Source organism: Notamacropus eugenii, chromosome 5, assembly GCF_028372415.1.
Source record: "Notamacropus eugenii isolate mMacEug1 chromosome 5, mMacEug1.pri_v2, whole genome shotgun sequence".
Taxonomy (NCBI): Eukaryota; Metazoa; Chordata; class Mammalia; order Diprotodontia; family Macropodidae; genus Notamacropus; species Notamacropus eugenii.
In genome coordinates, this window is record NC_092876.1 from 138,779,843 (window position 1) to 138,796,928 (window position 17,086).

Genomic DNA, 17,086 nt, shown 5'->3' on the forward strand with positions numbered 1-17,086 from the left:
GGAAATACTCTAGTTAGCAGAAAACTAGCTATTCCCTCTTGAATGGCCCCTACTTTTATATGAGCAGAGCAACTCTTTTTCCCTACTATTCTGGTCAACTTTCCCCAGACCATGATTCTCCTTTAGTCAGACCTTCACTCTTAGAAGGGGTCCAGCTGGTCAGCAGACAGTTCACTTTAAATTATTCCCCAGAGGTCTTAGGATGCTTCTTAAATGCTACTTGCCATTTTAAATTGCATAGTTATATCCCTTTACATTAATTGACTCCAATTTGTTCAGCCATTCCCCAATCATTGGATGTGTTAGGTGATCAAAATTTTTTGTTATGATAAAGTAGCTGTGCACATTTTAGTACAGGTGGGTCTTTCGTGTTTTTAATTATGTTATTAAGATGTTTGGATTCCTAAAAGCTAATTCAACACATCACAAGTTCTGGTAGGTCCTACAGTGCACTGTACAGGCCCAGAAACAGACTTCACATTTGTCATGTGTGGTTTAGAGTAGACAAGTTTTTATTGTGTGTGTGGTTTTTTTTTTCAGAGTAATGGATTTTTTTTGGTTATAGCAAAGATTTAAAAGTCACAAGAAAGAAGAAGTCTAGAAGGAAAGTTTCTGTAGATGTTGGTCCAAGTCCAAGAATGGGTCTCTATAGCTTTAAAAATAACTTTTCTAGTTTTCAGTGTTAACATTTAGAAATACAGAGCCTCAGTATTTCTTCAAAGTCTTTTATCACAAAGAAAACAGGGGTAAACAGAACAAAGGAAGCCAACACAGCAGGAATTACTAAATACCTCTTGTTCTGTGTGGTGCCAGATTGTTCTCCATAGAGATCACACTAATTTGCAATCCTGCCTGAGGTATAATAGGATATCCACATCTCTTGAAACATTTTTTTCACCTTGAATTTGTTTTGTCAATTAGATGGGTTTAACATTTAATTCACATTATTTTCACTATTATTAGAGAGTTTGAGCAATTTTAGATGGTTTATAATTAGCAATTCCTCCTACTTTGCAAATTATCTATATCCTTGGCTATATATCCATCCAATGGTGCCTATGTGTTATACCCTAAACTATTCATTAGAAATTCTGGAAGCCAGATATTTACAAGATGCTTTCATTCTTTGATGAATCTGTGATGTCATCAATACCAGTATTTCCTACAATCATGCAGATGACAACCTATTCATAACTTATTCAGTTCTCTGTGACTTTTGCCCATATTTTCCTACCAATCTTCCACAGGAGGTGTACTCAATGGACTATATTTCTTAAGCTTGAGGAGATAGCCATGAAGCAGGTAGACTATCCATCAGTTATGCTTCATTCTTACTCTATATTCAAGCCAGCCTCCTTTTCTTTTATTTTAATTCAACTTTATTTCCAGTTCCAAATCCTTATCTTCTCTGCCACTCACTGAAAAGACAAGAAATAGAAATCCATTACAAATATGATCATGCAAAACCAATTTCCACACTAACCATGTTAATAAAAGAAGGAAGGAAGGAGTGAAAGAAAGAAGGAGAGAAAGAAAGGAGAAAGGAAGGAAGGAAGGAAGGAAGGAAGGAAGGAAGGAAGGAAGGAAGGAAGGAAGGAAGGAAGGAAGGAAGGGAAAGAGGGAAGGAGGGAGGGAAAGAGGGAAGGAGGGAGGGAAAGAGGGAAGAAGAAGGAAGGGAGGGAGGAAGGAAGGAAGGAGCCTGTCTTAGTATAAAGTGTAAAATGGTGGTTTATGCCGAATTTCTACCAGACTGCTTTCCAGTTTTCCCAACAGTTCTTCACAAAGAGTGACTTTTTGCCCAAACAGTTGGGATCTTTGGCTTTATCAATCCCTTTTCTCATCATGCAACTTATTAGACTTTACACAGTTTCTCCACAACTTTGCACTGATAATAATTTGCACCCTACTAACACTCACCATGCACCTCTCCATTTCCCTTGAGTGACAATGCTAATGCTGTGGACTCTGATATTCTATGAATCAAAGCCCTATAATATAGTCATGAGAATATTATTATTATAAAATATAGGCATATGTTTGGAGGAATTGTTTGGGGTCATTAAAACCACTACACAATTATAAAAAGAAACCCAACCCACTCTCCTACTCCAGTTCCACTGTATACCTAGCTCATTGGCCTTCTGCAATGTCTGACCACACTACTGATGGATAAGCTCTATCAGTTGCTTGTCCATTCTTGGTTTTTTGGCCCATGTGAATAATTAGGATTAATTCCTATGAGTGATCATGACGTTTAGGAGACTCTGATGCTTTATGCAATGAACAGAACAATGCCTTCCACAAAGAGAACTTGTCCATTGATAAAGAATTCCAGTTCCATTTGGACTGTGCCACGAACCTCCTTTGTAACAGTGACATACACCTTTGGTGAGTATTCTACCCAGCTTCATGCCTAATAAATCAGTTTAATTCAACAGAAAAATCATAAGTTGAGTGTTTAATTTTTTTTCTGTATATAGTTAAAACGGAATAAAAAATGTTTTATTTCATTATCAGTGCTTATATAACTAAATCTTCATAAGTGGTACAAAAGAGCACTGAGCCTGAAATCAGAAAGATCTAAGTTGAAATCCAGCCTCAGACATTTGGCCTTGGGCAAGTCACTTAACATATGTCTGCCTCAGTTTCCTCAATTGTAAAATGGAGCTGATAATGGCATCTACCTCACAACATTGTTATAAGGATCAAGTGAGATAATATCTGTAAATCACTTAATAAATGCTTATCTTCTCCCTCCACCCCTGGCCTTTGTAAAACTAAATAAAAATCCTTTATTTTACATTTTAAAACCACAATTTTTGCTAAGGTTTACCCTACATTTGACAAAGATAGATTTTTTTTTTTCCCTTTGGAATTACCAACTCCCTCTCCCTCTGCACCCTTTTTTGTTACCTGTTCTCTTTCCTCTATTAATTTCAAACACCTTTTTCATTGGGCACTTAGATATTTTTTAACTCTCCCTTCTATGCATCTCTTTATTCTTTTCAAAAAAAATCTTACCATAACACTTGATATTTGAATCAATCCTTTATTTTTTCTGTCTCTTTTTGGTGGTACGTGCTTCCTACAGTAAGATTTCAGATATGACTATTTCCTGATTTCAAGCACCTATTGTTCTGGTAAGCGTTAGGAACTTATCTCTCTCGGGCATAACTCCAGCTTTTTTTGAAAGGATCTTTGTGGTTGTTGACTTTTTCTCTGTGAATTCTTTGATGTCATCTTGGTTTTTAAACGTCTATCTTTTATCTTCAAACAGAATACTTAGGTCAGCTAGATAAACGATTATAGGATGTGAGCCCATGTTTTTAAAATTTATACATGTTCTATTCCATTGTCTTCTGTCTTTTCTGGCTTTTGTGAAGATACTGGCTAACAGCCTGATTTGTGTTTTTTGATATGTGTTTTCTTTCTTTTTCTGAGAGTTTGAAAGATTTTTTATTTTAAATCACTTCAGTTTAGAAGTTTGAAGGTGATGTGACTAGGTGAGTTGAATTTTAAAATTCTCTTTGTTGAAGTTCTGTGCATTTTTTTCTATTTACAGAGAATCATCTGGTTTTAAGATTTCTAGGCAGTTTTGTAAATAAGTTCTTAAAATAAAATAATAACATTTTTCCTTCTGTGTTTTGTTTAAGGGGACTGACATTTATGAAGTTTCAACCTCTTGGCCAATTCTTTTTATCCATAATTTTTTGTATGCAGTGTTTCAAAATATTTTCAAGTTATTTTTGAGCAAATGTAGTAGTGCCAGGTACTCTGCTAAGCACTGGGAATACAAAAAGAGGAAAAAAAGACAGTCCTTGCCCTCAAAGAGCTCACAATCTAATGGGGGAGACAAGAAGTAAACATATATGTACAAACAAGTTATATCCAGGATAAATACATTCTAAAAAGAGGGAAGGCACTAGAATTAAGAGGGCTTTAAGAAAGGCTACCTATAGGATTTAAACTGGAACTTGAAGGAAGCCAGGGGAACCAGTAGGTGGAAATGAGGAGGGAGAGTGCCGCAGGCATAGTTATTCATGGACTACCAAGAGGCCACTATCACTTGATCAAACCATACATGGTGCAGAATAAGGAATAAAAAGACTGAAAAGTGGTATATGTGCTTGGGGGAAAGGGGAAGATGGTAGAAAGGGATAGATTAAGAGGGGTTTTAAATGCCAGAGAAGATTTTGTATTTGATCCTATAGGTGGTAGGGAGTCACTGGAATTTACTGAGTAGGAGAGTGGAAAGGAAAATTACTTTAGTGGCTAAATGGAGAATCATTGGAAGCAGGGAGACTTGAGGCAGGTAGATCTACCAGCAGGCTATTGCAATAGTCCAGCCATGATATAATGAGGGCCGCAGAAAGGTGATGACAATGACAGAGAAGCATAGGGACATATTTGAGAGATGTTGCAAAAATGAAATTAATATACTTTGGCAATAGATTAGATATGGGAGGAGGGGCAGAGATATAGCAAGTTGTTGAGGACGATACCTAGGTTACAAACCCTAGGAAATGGAATAATGAAATTGCCCTCTACAATAATAGGAAAAGTAAAAGGAAGGAGGGAATTTAGGAAAAAGATAATGAGTTGAGTTTTGAACATGATGTGTCTAAGATGTCTATGGCATATTCCAATTGATATTTCTGAAAAGTAGTTCAGATGTAATATTAGAGGCCATTAGAGAGATCAGGTGGTAATCAAAGCCATGGGAGCTAATGAGATCACCAAATTAAGTACTGAAAAGGAAGAAAAGAAGAGGACCCAGGACAGAATCCAGTGGGACACCTACACTTAGAGGCTGTGACCTGGAGGAAGAGCCAATAAAGGAAACTGAGGAGTGTTCAGATAGGTAGGAGGAAAGGTGAGAGTGACATTCCAATAGAGAAAAGAGTATCAAGAAGAAGTGAAGAGGTTGATCAATAGTATCATAGGGTAAAAAGAGGTCAAGAAGAATAAGGATTGAGAAAAGGTCATTGGAGCTAGTCATTTAGAGATCATTGGTAATTTTGAAGAGAATGTTATTGGTGGAATGATGAGATTAGAAGCCAGATTGTATGGGGTTAAGAACAGGGTGAGAGGACAGGACATGGAGGCATGTACTTATCGATAGTCTTTGCAAGGAGTTTGGCCACCAACCAAATGAGTTTTTTGAGGATAAAGGAGACATAGGTATGATTGTAGGTAGTAGGGAAGGGGCCAGCATTCAGGGAGAGACTTTAAATCAGTTATAAAGTGGGGTGACAGAGGGGCAATTTGTTGTAGGAAAGGATAGATTGAGATCATTTTTGTAAGGGGAGGGGTGGGCTTTGGTAAGGCATAAGACCACCTCTTCATGCGAGACAGGGGTGAAGGAGGACATAGTATTTTCTGAGCTGCTTCTTTGACTCCATTATTTTTTTTTTTTTAGTATCAATGAATTTATCATGCCCTTCTCTGAATCAGATGAAACTTTCATATCTTGTTTGTAATTATACAGTTTATAAGTTTTGTCAATGCTTCTCAAAACGTCTTAGCAGTATGTAGCTTAAGAGCAATATCTACCAAGATCCCTGCCAAGCAAACTAGGTTCTTTTTTTTTCTTGAAAAGATAGGGAAGGGGTTCCAGTGACTTGACTAGTCCAGTGATCTAAGGTTTGAGTCATTAACAGGATTTTCTGGTCATCTAAAGCCTTGACATGTTAGGTTGGCTAGTTGAGATTTTTTTCCTAAAAGACAGAAAAGCTGTCCCTACAATTTGATAGTTCCTAGAGGCTAACATTTGAGTCACTGACATGACTTTCTTATTGCCCAAGGAAATAAGAAAGGCCAGATCATGAACATCCCTTCAGACCCGACAGATGTCACAATGTCCTGTGAGTCGTCACATTCTTGCTAACCATATGTGCTTCTGTATAGTTATTGTGGATAGAGACAAATGGTAACCTTGGGAGTTCCAAGCAATGTTGTGTAGTTAATATCAAATAATATCATATCTCAGACTTACTAAGTAAAAGCTATTTCCCTCCTAATGATATAGAGGAAAGAAGGGAAAGGTGAAGAAAATAAGCATTGATATAATGCCTACTATGTTCCAGACACTACACTAAAATCTTAAAAAAATATCATCTCATTTGATCCTCACAAGAACCTTGTAAGGTAGATGCTGTTATTATTCTCATTTTACAATTGAGAAAATTGGGGCAAACAGGCTAAGTGCCCAGGGTCACACCGCTAAATAAGTCCCTGAGGCTGGATTTGAACTCAGGTCTTCCTGTGTCTGGGCCCAGCACTCTATCCACTATTAAAAATAATTTGCAATAACAACTCCCCTTATAACAATTCTGAGTAGCTAATGAGGATGATGAATAATTTACAGTGGATTACAGAGAGACAAGTTGTCATATATTTCTATGACCAGTTCTGCCCTCATCAGTGCGGTGAAGCATGTAACACAGATCCCAAGTAAGTGGTGTGAAATTATCTACTTTGCTCATTATCTTTCCCAGGACAGAAACTAGTCAGAAGCAGATCACTTTCATTGGAAAAGAATCAATATACCCCTCACCATTATTCACCCAGGCAACTGAATTCTTTCTCATCCTGCCACCATCTGGTGGGCACATCATTGAATGAGATACCCTGTAGAAAGATAGTACTGATGGAGTCCAGAATGTGAGGTACTGTCCAGGTTTTGCTTGAGCCTTGTACTAGCGTAAAGGCTGATGTTCTCAGGATTGGCTCACCATTCCACTCCTGATAAGCAAGGATGAGATCGTCCTGACCCTAATTGTGTACCCCAAGGTTGTTATGCAGAAGGAACTAAGATATAGAAGTAAAAGATGTAAGCTAAAAAATGTTCTCATGGGAATAACGTTGCTTGCTTGCTTAAGAGAGTATATAAATCTTGACTCTCAGATCAATAAACTAGTCATGTACAGATGGTACAGGCACACCTAGCCCCCGCTTCTATCTCTTTCTTTTCTATCACTGCCGCACTTCCAATCTGCCAATTGCTGGCAATACCCCTTCCTAAGGGCACTGACATCCACATCAGGTTGATGACATTATGCTGACCTGGTCAAATGAGGTTGCCATGATGGAATATGTTTGAGATCCATATAGGGAGAAAAGGGTGAGAAATCAATCAATCAACAAGTTTTCAGAGACCTTGTGGTAGGCACTATCATTGCAACTATGAAGAATGAAAAAATCCCTATTTACAAGGAGTTTACACTCTAAAGTGGAGACAACAAGGACATATGTGTGTGTGTGTGTGTGTGTGTATGCACAGTATACACAAAGCGAATAAATATAAGGAAGATAAATGCAAGGTTATTTGGGAGGGAAGGCCCTGGTGGTTATAGGGATTAGGAGAGACTTCATGCAGAAGATGGTTCCTGAGTCACATCTTAAGGGGAAAGAGGAACTCTGCTTGGGGGAGGTAAGGAGGAAGTGCATTCCAGTTTTGGGGGAAGACCATTGAAAAGGCACAAAGAGAGGAGGTGGAGTGTTCTGTGGGAAGAACACAGAGACCAGTTTGGTTGGATAGTGGAGTGTAAGAGGGGGAATAGTGTTCAACGATGCTGGACAATCAGATTGCCAGGTTGTGTAGAACTTTAAAAGCTAAAGAGTTGTTATTTTATCCTAGAAGCAACAGAAAACCACTGGAGTTGGCTGAATAGAGAAATCACAGAATTAGATTCATGTCTAAGGAAAATGATTTTGATAGCAGTGTGTAAGATAGACTGGAATGGGGAGAGACTTGTGGTAGAGAGACCAATTAGGAGATTCTTGTAATCATCGATGTGAAAGGTGATAAAGGCCTGAACCAAGGTAGTAGTTGAGTGAGTAGAGAGCAGGAAGTGATTTCGAGGATTATGACAGTAGAAAGAACAAGATTTGGCAACTTATCAGATATGCAGGGTGAGAGGAGGGGGAATCCAAGATAATGCTGAAATTACAAACCTGAGACACCAGGAAGATGTGGTACCTTTGACAAAAATAGGGAAATTTGACAGAGTTTTGAGGAAAGGAAGATAATGAGTTCAGGTTTAGATATATTGAATTTGAGATGTCTCCAGGACATCCAGTTTGAAATATCCAAAGGGCAATTGGTGATGTGGGACTGAAGCTCAGGGAAAAACTGTCACTAGATATATAGATCTGAGAGTCATCTGCATAGAGATGATGGTTAAACCCATGGGAGCTAATCAGGTTAGAAAAAGAGACAGACATGCAAAGAAGGAGAGAGGTTGAGGAAGAGAGAGTATTAGAGAGAAGACAGAACCTTAACCACAGTTAAGGAACATGATGTGATGATGAGACAGCAAAGGTGATTGAGAATGAATGGTCAGACAGGTAAATGGTGATGGAGTAGTCTCACAAAAACCCAAAGAGGAGACAGTATCTGGTCAATCAATAGTCACCAATCATTTAGTATGTGCCAGGAACTGTGTTAAGTTCTGGGGAATGGTTTGGTTGGCTGTTCTTCCTTCATTCTTGAAGGGGAGCAATGACATCACAAAGATGATATCTTGACTTGTGAATGAGATGGATTTAAGTGAGGTCAACAGAAGAAAAGCACCATAATTTCCTAGAAAGTCAGACTTCAGCTAGGACTTGAGAAAAGACAAGTGGCAAAGAGAAAGAGCATTTCAGGAACGGATAACCAGTAAGTTGGGAGACTGAATGTCTTATTCAAGGAATAGGAAGGAAGTCAGTGTCACTGCAGCACAAGGGCAAGTAAGATGGAAGAAGACTAAAAAGTTGTCAGGGGAAGGGGAGAGAAGAGGGAGCATATTAAGGGACTTGAACAATAAATAGTGGATTTTATATATTTGATCATGGAGGTAAGGGAAATCTACTAGAGTTTATTGAGTAAGGGGGTGACATGGTCAGATCTGTGCTTTCAAAATTGTGTCAAATATAGCAAATAGATTGAGAAGGACTAGGAATGAGAAAAGATCAATAGCTATGGCAATTAAGAGACCACTGGTAACAAAACAAAAAAATCTAGGGCCCAATCTTCTCAGTCAAGTTTTACATAATGCAGTGAAGTAGGAGAATCTAGATGATTCTCCAGATACAGTCCAAAGTAAGAGAAATACTTTCCCACAATTTAAAAAACCCAGAGGTTTATTGGATGCTTTGGGTTTTAGAGAACCCACATTACTCTCCTAGGTTTCCTGACAGTCTCACTTTTATGGAGTCCTAAGTATCTCTCTTTTGAGTGGAACTCAGAACAAGTTCCAGCCTTGAAAAATCTAAACCAGGCCACCCAGCAGACTCTCTCCCTGGGCACTTAGTACTCTATGAGGTCCATGTTTTCAGAGGTTCTGTCCATAAAGACCATACTCTGTGGAGCCTTTTGCAGACACTTAGAGATGACCTGGCCAAATGACTACAAGGCTTTTGGAGCCACAAACACCACAAAATAGCCATTTACTTTGCCACTTTTAAAAAGTAGATACACACATGCTACGGGGTCTTATTTGCCACAATGACACTTTGTCCAGAATTGCCCATTTTGAATTTGGCAATGCAAAATGGTCACTCTAACAATATGACTAGGGCACAAGAAGCCTCTATTATCAAATAGAAATTACTCTTGGTCCCTCTGGTGTTAGCATACTTCATAAACAGGTTGCTATCTTTAAGAAGTATGAGGCCTCCAATCCAAGCTTCCACCTTTCACTAGCCCAATGTGCTCCCTCCTATGGTTTTAAGGAAATCTCTTTTGCCTTGTTCACCAACAACTATGAGAGAAGCATGGGCAAAAGGGGTGACATAGCAGGAAAAAAAACCTGATGTGATTAGTTTTTTCCAAATTATCCACAATGGAGGATGGTGCTAAGGCCACTGGAATATGCCACAATCAAACCACATTGAGAGCAACAATTCTGTACACCTTGTTTTTGGAAGGACATTAACATTGTGCAATAGAGGATGAGCTGTATGATAAGGGAACTAAAGACCATTCAATTTGATGCTCAGGTGAAGGAACAGAGGATGTTTCACTTAAATAAGATGTGTATGTGTTCATCCTTCATTGTGAAGAAGACCATGCCATCAGAGAAAAAATGACATGACTTGCACTTGACTTTGTTTTGAGTGAGGGAGGGCTGTGCAGGTCATCAGCCTCACTTTTCTTCCAGAGCCATCTGAATCCAGTGACCAGATATTCATCAGGATGACTGGAGATGACCCAGGATGAGGCAATTGGGGTTAAGTGACTTGCCCAAGATCACACAGCTAGTAAGTGTCAAGTGTCTGAGGTGAGATTTGAACTCAGGTCCTCCTGACTCCTGCACTGATGCTCTATCTACTGTATCACCTAGCTGCCTCACCTAAATAAGATAAAACATGAGGGGTTGTGGTGGGACAAGAGGAACGAGGGGATGATAACTTTCAAAGAACTTCCAGGTAAAAGAGGTATTAAAATAATACTATTTGGCCTCATATGTTAAAACCAAGAATAGTGGGTGGAATTTACAATCACTTGTTTCTTTACAAACCATAATTGTTTTTAAGTTGCTTAACACTTTTTTTAACTAGGAAGCACTATAACCACTTTTCTCTTCTAATTTAAAATCTAGAACACAAAGAATAATTTTCTAGGAAGCCAAGATGGTGGAGAAGAAAGAAACATATACTCTAGCATTTTCCCCACAGCCTACAAAATACCTGTAAAAAATTACTCTCAACAAATTCTAGAGCAGCAGAAGCCACAGAACAGAGTGAAAGAGGTTTCCAGCCAAAGGTAGGTAACCTGGAAGGCTAACAGGAAAGGTCTATCTCACGGGATGCTATGCAGAATGGAGCCCAGCCCTGGCCATGTAGCACTGGAAGAAACAGGATCTGAACAGACCTCCGAGGCAGGATTCCCAGCAGGGAGGGTCCCACATTCCCTCAATTCACAAGTGACAAAGAAAGCTCCAAAGGTCAGCGTGGGAGGGCTTTCCCAGCTGGGAGAGAGGGAAACAGGGTTCCCCCAGCACTGGCCCCAGGCAGCAACAGCAGCAGGCAGTGGGTGGTTACCCAGAAGCAGCCTAGGTCCATTACGAAGGCAGCTCAGTTTAAAGTCTTTGGGGGAATTGAGCAACTGATCTGAACCTCAGCCCTCAGTGGCAGTCCCACCCCCACCCAAAGCCCCTGAGGGTGTTCAGCAGCTGATCTGAATCTCAGCCTTGAGCACAGAACTGGGGAGAGGAGGAGCACTAGGACTCTCCTCTTGACAAAGGATTCAGAAGACAAGTAACTGACTGAGAAAATGCCCAAAAAAGGGGGAAAAAATAAGACCATAGAAGATTACTTTCTTGGTGAACAGGTGTCTCCTTCCATCCTTCCAGATGAGGAAGAATAAAACACACTCTCACAGGAAGTCAAGGCTTCTGCCTCCAGTACCTCCAAAATGAATATAAAATGGGTTCAGGCCATAGAAGAGCTGGAAAAGCATGTCAGCAGCCTGCTAAAGGAGAACCAAAAAAATGCTGAGGAAAATAACACCTTTAAAAAGAGGCTAACAATTGGAAAAAGAGGTCCAAAAAGCCAATGAGGAGAAGGAGGCTTTAAAAAGCAGAATTAGCCAAATGGAAAAGAAGGTGCAAAAGTTCACTGAAAAAAATAGTTCTTTAAAATAGAGAATTGAGTTCAGGGAAGCTAATGACTATGAGATAAACCAAGATGTTAGAAAACAAAACCAAAAGATTGAAAAAATAGAAGATAATGTGAAATATCTCATTGGAAAAACAACTGACCTGGAAAATGGATCCAGGAGAGACAATTTAAAAATTATGGGACTACCTGAAAAAAGAGCCTAGACATTATCTTCCATAAAATTATCAAGGAAAACTGCCCTGATATCCTAGAACTAGAGGGCAAAATAAATATTGAAAGAATCTACCAATCACCTCCTGAAAGAGACTGAAAAGAGAAACTCTTAGGAGTATTGTGGCCAAATTTCAGAGTTCACAGGTCAAGGAGAAAATATTGCAAACAGCTAGAAAGAAACAATTTAAGTATTGTGGAAATACAATCAGGATAACAAAGGATCTGGCAGCTTCTACATTAAGGGAGCAAAGGGCTTGGAATAGGATATTCCAGAAGTCAAAGGAACTGGGATTAAAACCAAGAATCACCAACCCAGCAAAACTGAGTATAATACTTCAAGGGAATAAATGGTCATTCAATGATATAGAGGACTTTCAAGTATTCATGATGAAAAGATCAAAACTGAATAGAGTATTTGACTTTCAAACACAAGAATCAAGAGAAGCATGAAAAGGTAAACAGGAAAGAGAAATCATAAAAGACTTTCTAAAGCTGAACTGTTTACATTCCTACATGGAAATATAATATTTGTAACTCTTGAGACTTTTCTCAGTATTTGGGTAGGTGGAGGGATTACACACACACACACACACACACACACACACACACACACACAGAGAGAGAGATAGACAGAGAGTAGAGGTTGAGTTGAATCAGAAGAGATGATATCCATGAAAAAAATAAAATAAAAATTAAGGGGTGAGGGAGGAAAATACTGGGAGGGGAAAGGGATAAATGGAATGGGGCAGGCTATAACTCATAAAAGAGATAAGAAAAATCTTGCTCAATGGAGGACAAAAGGGAGAAGTGGAGAGGGGAAAAGTGAAGTTTACCCTTGTCACATATGACTTGAGGGGATAACATGCTCATTAAACTTGGTATGAAAATCTATCTTACACTACAGGAAAGTAGGGGAGGAGAGGAAAAGTGGGGTGAGGGGGATGATAGAAGGGAGGGCAAATGGGAGAAGGGAGTAACTAGAAGTAAACACTTTTGGGAAAGGACAAGGTCAAATGAGAGAATAAAAGGGGGGGGGGGGACCAGAGTAGGATAGAGGCCAATATAGTTAGTCTTACACAACACAGTTATTATGGAAGTCTTTTGCAAAATGACACATATATAGCCTGTACTGAATTGCTTTCCTTCTCTGTGGAGATGGGTAGGGAGTAAGGGAGGGAGAGACAGAATTCAAAGTATTAGAAAAGAATGTTGAGAATTATTATTGCACATAACTGGGAAATAGGAAACACAGGTAATGGGGTATAGAAATTTATCTTGCCCTATAAGAAAAGAGAGAAGATGGGGATAAGGTGAGAGTGGGGTGTGATAGAAGGGCGGGTACATTGAGGGAAAGGGTAATCAAAATGCAAGGTATTATGGGGTAAGGGGAGGGGAGAGATCGGGAGAAAAATTGGAACTCAAAATTTTGTGGAAATGAATGTCAAAATCTAAAAATAAATAAATAAATACAATAAAAAAATTTTTAAAAAAACTTTTTTTAAAAAAAAGAATAATTTTCTAACATTTAAAGCTATCTCAATGTGAAAGGGACTTCATTAGGCAGTGGCTGGCTCCCCCCCCCCCCCCCACAGGATAATGTCCAATGAAGGCTAAATAGACTAGCTGGGGATATCACAGAGAGGATTCCTATTCAAGTATGGGTTAAATTAGATGGTCTTTGAGGTCCCTTTCAGCTCTGAAATTCCACAAAACTATGATGTGATATGATGGCTCAGCTAGGAAAAATAATTCTCACATGGAATCATCTGACAGACACAAACTCAAACCTAAATCTGGACTTTACTGTATAATTAAAAGCCTATTCACTTGGAGTAAATGGGCTTCCCCCTTGGTATTAATAAAGTTTTCTATTCCAACCTTTACTATGAAAATATCAAGAATAACTATGGAGGTTTCACATGGTAGAAGATTTCATGATCTCTGGGGTCTAGTTTACCAGCACAATTGAGCACTTGTGTTTAGAAGGACACCACATTCAGTGAAAATATGAGATGAACCACTGACAAACTGGACATGGAAAATTACCTTATCATAGTTTCTATTTCCTGTTTTCTAGAAGTCATATGTCTTTTCACTAGAATACATGCACATGAGACACAGAGAATCTGCCCATCCAGAACAAAGTGAAACTGACAAGGTAGATGCCATTGTAAAACTCTGACACTCTTTCAGATGCCCCTGGCTTCAGGTCTGGAGAAGAAATCTTGGCCCCTATAAAAGTCCCTCTATATATCTTTCTTTGCCCCAATTTTTCATTTGCTATTGAATATTCTGATGATTTTCTCTGCAGTATTTGTCCCAAGGGCTGAAGATGGTAACTGTGGGCTACACTCATTCACATGAGAGATATGAGGTATTTGTGTGGGATGAACTCATCTAACTGCTCTCCAATTTTGCATATTCTCAGATGCATCTCTCTGAGTAACAAGGTTATGCTACATAATGCTTCAGAGCACAAGGTCTTCATTGAAGTGCTCCAGTGATGCAGGGAGATGGGAAGGTTCAGGACATGTTCTCATTGAAACCAGAAGAAATGTAACATACCATATGCAAATCATAGAACTAGTCCAACTTGAAAAATCTGGGATAATTCTAGTGGTCTCTAAGCTCAATGTGTGTCAACTATGCAATATGACAGACAAAAAAAACTCTATTGCAATCTTAGACTGCATTAAAGGCAATTTCCAATTCAAGGAAGACAATCTGATGGTAGTTTCCTCTGGTTGGACTATATCTTGAGTCTCTCGTTAAATTTTGGACAATACATTTTAGGACAATATTTCAATAAGCTAGTGGGCAGCCAAATGAAGGCAATTAGGAAAGTAAAGATCTTTGCCAAAATAGTCAGAACTTTAGACAACAGTAAAAAATATTTTCTAATAAATTGTATTTGGACCCCTAAGTGTTGTGTATGGGTTTTCATCTTTTCATCTTCCCCAGTGCAGATGTTAATTTGACATATAATCAATCATTCATTCAGAGAAGCTTTTGCCATCAAATGTCAAAATAGAAATGGATAGGAGAAACTGATTGTTTCCTCATTTTAAAACTCGTGGAACTCACAGAAAAAGCCCTTATTCAAATTATATCTGTGAGTGGCCTGAATTCACCATGAAAAGAAGAAGAAAAATTGGAGCTTCACAGATTCTTCAGTCAGTGTCTTAGTCCTAGAAAACTGATTGTGTCACATTCTTCCTTTCACCTGGACTTGAGATCAGTTATCACCTGATTCCTTATGAATAATAAATCACAGTAATTGTTTTTATCATGCTGCTTAACTCTTCTTTTTGAACTAAAAAGCAGTTTATCTGCTTTTCTTTTCTAACTTAAAAGTTCATTTTTGAAATAAAGACTTTTCCATGGGATTCTGAAAGTTTTGGGTGAACTCTGGTGTGAAAGAATGACAGGTTTTAGAAATTTACTCTGAAAGATTTTGACATGCTAGAACATTGAGCCAGATCTAACAAGATGAAATTTAATAGGGAAAAATGTAAAGTAGTTTAAAAATGAACTTCACAAAGATAAGATAAGGAGCTGATCTGAAAAAAAAATGTGGGACTTTTATGGGGTTGAGAACTCCAGATGAATCAACAATGTGATTTGCTATTCAGTACTTCAGTTGTATTCAATTCTTTGCGACCCTGTGGACCATACTGTTCATGGGGCTTTCTTGGCAAAGATGCTGGAGTGGTTTGCCATTTCCTTCTCTGGTGGATTAAGGCAAATGGAGGTTAAGTAATTTGTCCAGGGTCACACAGCTAGTAAATGTCTGAGGTTAGATTTGAACTCTGGTCTTCCTGTCTCCAGGAATGTGCATTATTCACTTAATCATCTAGCTGCCCCAACAATGTGATAAAAGTCAAAAAAAAGCTAATACAATATTAAACTTCATTAAGAAAAGCATAGAAAACTGCCGGGAAAACTGGAAAATAGTATAGCAGAAACTGGGCATAAACCAACATCTCACACCATATACCAAAATAAAGTCCAGATGGGTACATAATTAAAATATAAAGGCTGATACTATAAACATATTAGGAGAGCAAGGAAAGTTTATCTGTCAGATTTGTGTAGAAGGGAGGAATTTATGACCAAGCAAGAGATAAAGAAAATTATGAAACGCAAATTGGATAATTTTGATTACATTAAATTGAAAAGTTTTTGCACAAATAAAGCTAATGCAACCAAGATTAGGAGGGAAACAGAAAATTGGGAACTTTTACAACTAGCGTCTCTGACAAAGGCCTCATTTCTAAAATATAGAGAGAACTGAGTCAAATATAGAAGAATACAAGTCATTCCCCAGTTGATAAAAGATGAAAGGATATGAATAGGGAGTTTTCAGAGGAAGAAATTAAAGCAATCTATAGTCATATGAATAAATGCTCTAAATCATTATTGATTAGAGAGATGCAAGTCAAAACAACTCTGAGGTACCACATCACACCTATCATATTCCTTAACATGACAAAACAGGAAAATGATAAATGTGGGAGAAGATGTGGAAAAGTTGGAACACTAATTAGTTGTTGGTGGAGCCATGAGCTGATCCAACCACTCTGGAGAACAATTTGGAACTATGCTCAAAGGGTTACAAAAATGTGTATACCCTTTGACCCATATGTACAAAAATATTTACAGCATCTCTCTTTGTGGTGGCCAAGAAATGGAAATTGAGGGAATGCCCATCAATTGGGGAATGGCTGAACAAGTTGTGGTGTATGAATGTAATGGAATACTATTGTGCCATAAGAAATGATGGACAGGCAGAGAAGAAAAATCTGGAAAGATTTTATGAACTCATGCTGAGTGAAATGAACAGAACCAGGAGAACATTGTACACAGTAACAGCCACAGTGTGTGATGACTGATTTTGATAGACTTAGCCCTTCTCAGCAATGCAAGGACCTAAAACAATTCCAAGGAACTCATGATGAAAAATGCTATCCACATTCAGAGAAGGAAATATGGGGTCTGAATGCAGAGAGAAGCAGACTATTTTCTTTTTTTGTTTTGTTTTATTTTTTCTTTCTTGTGGTTTCTCCCATTTGTTATAATTCTTCTATACAACATGACTAATTTGAAAATATGTTTAATAGAAATGTCTATGTAAAGCCTATATCAGATTGTAGGTAGTCTTGGGGAGGGAGGAAAGAGGGAGGGAGAAAAATTTAAAACTTATTGAAGTAAATGTTGAAAACTAAAAATAAGTAAATTAACTAAAAAAAAAAAAAAAAGAAAGAAA

The 17,086-nt window shown here is 38.3% G+C and overlaps 1 long non-coding RNA gene across 1 annotated transcript; it reads left to right on the forward strand.

Annotated features, from left to right (window-relative positions):
• The first annotated feature begins 3,296 nt into the window (after positions 1–3,296).
• LOC140508916 (uncharacterized) lies at positions 3,297–13,257 on the forward strand. Its single transcript, XR_011968528.1, has 4 exons — positions 3,297–3,503; positions 10,146–10,245; positions 10,587–10,750; positions 11,340–13,257. It is a non-coding gene; the product is annotated as an uncharacterized lncRNA (long non-coding RNA).
• Positions 13,258–17,086: the final 3,829 nt, after the last annotated feature.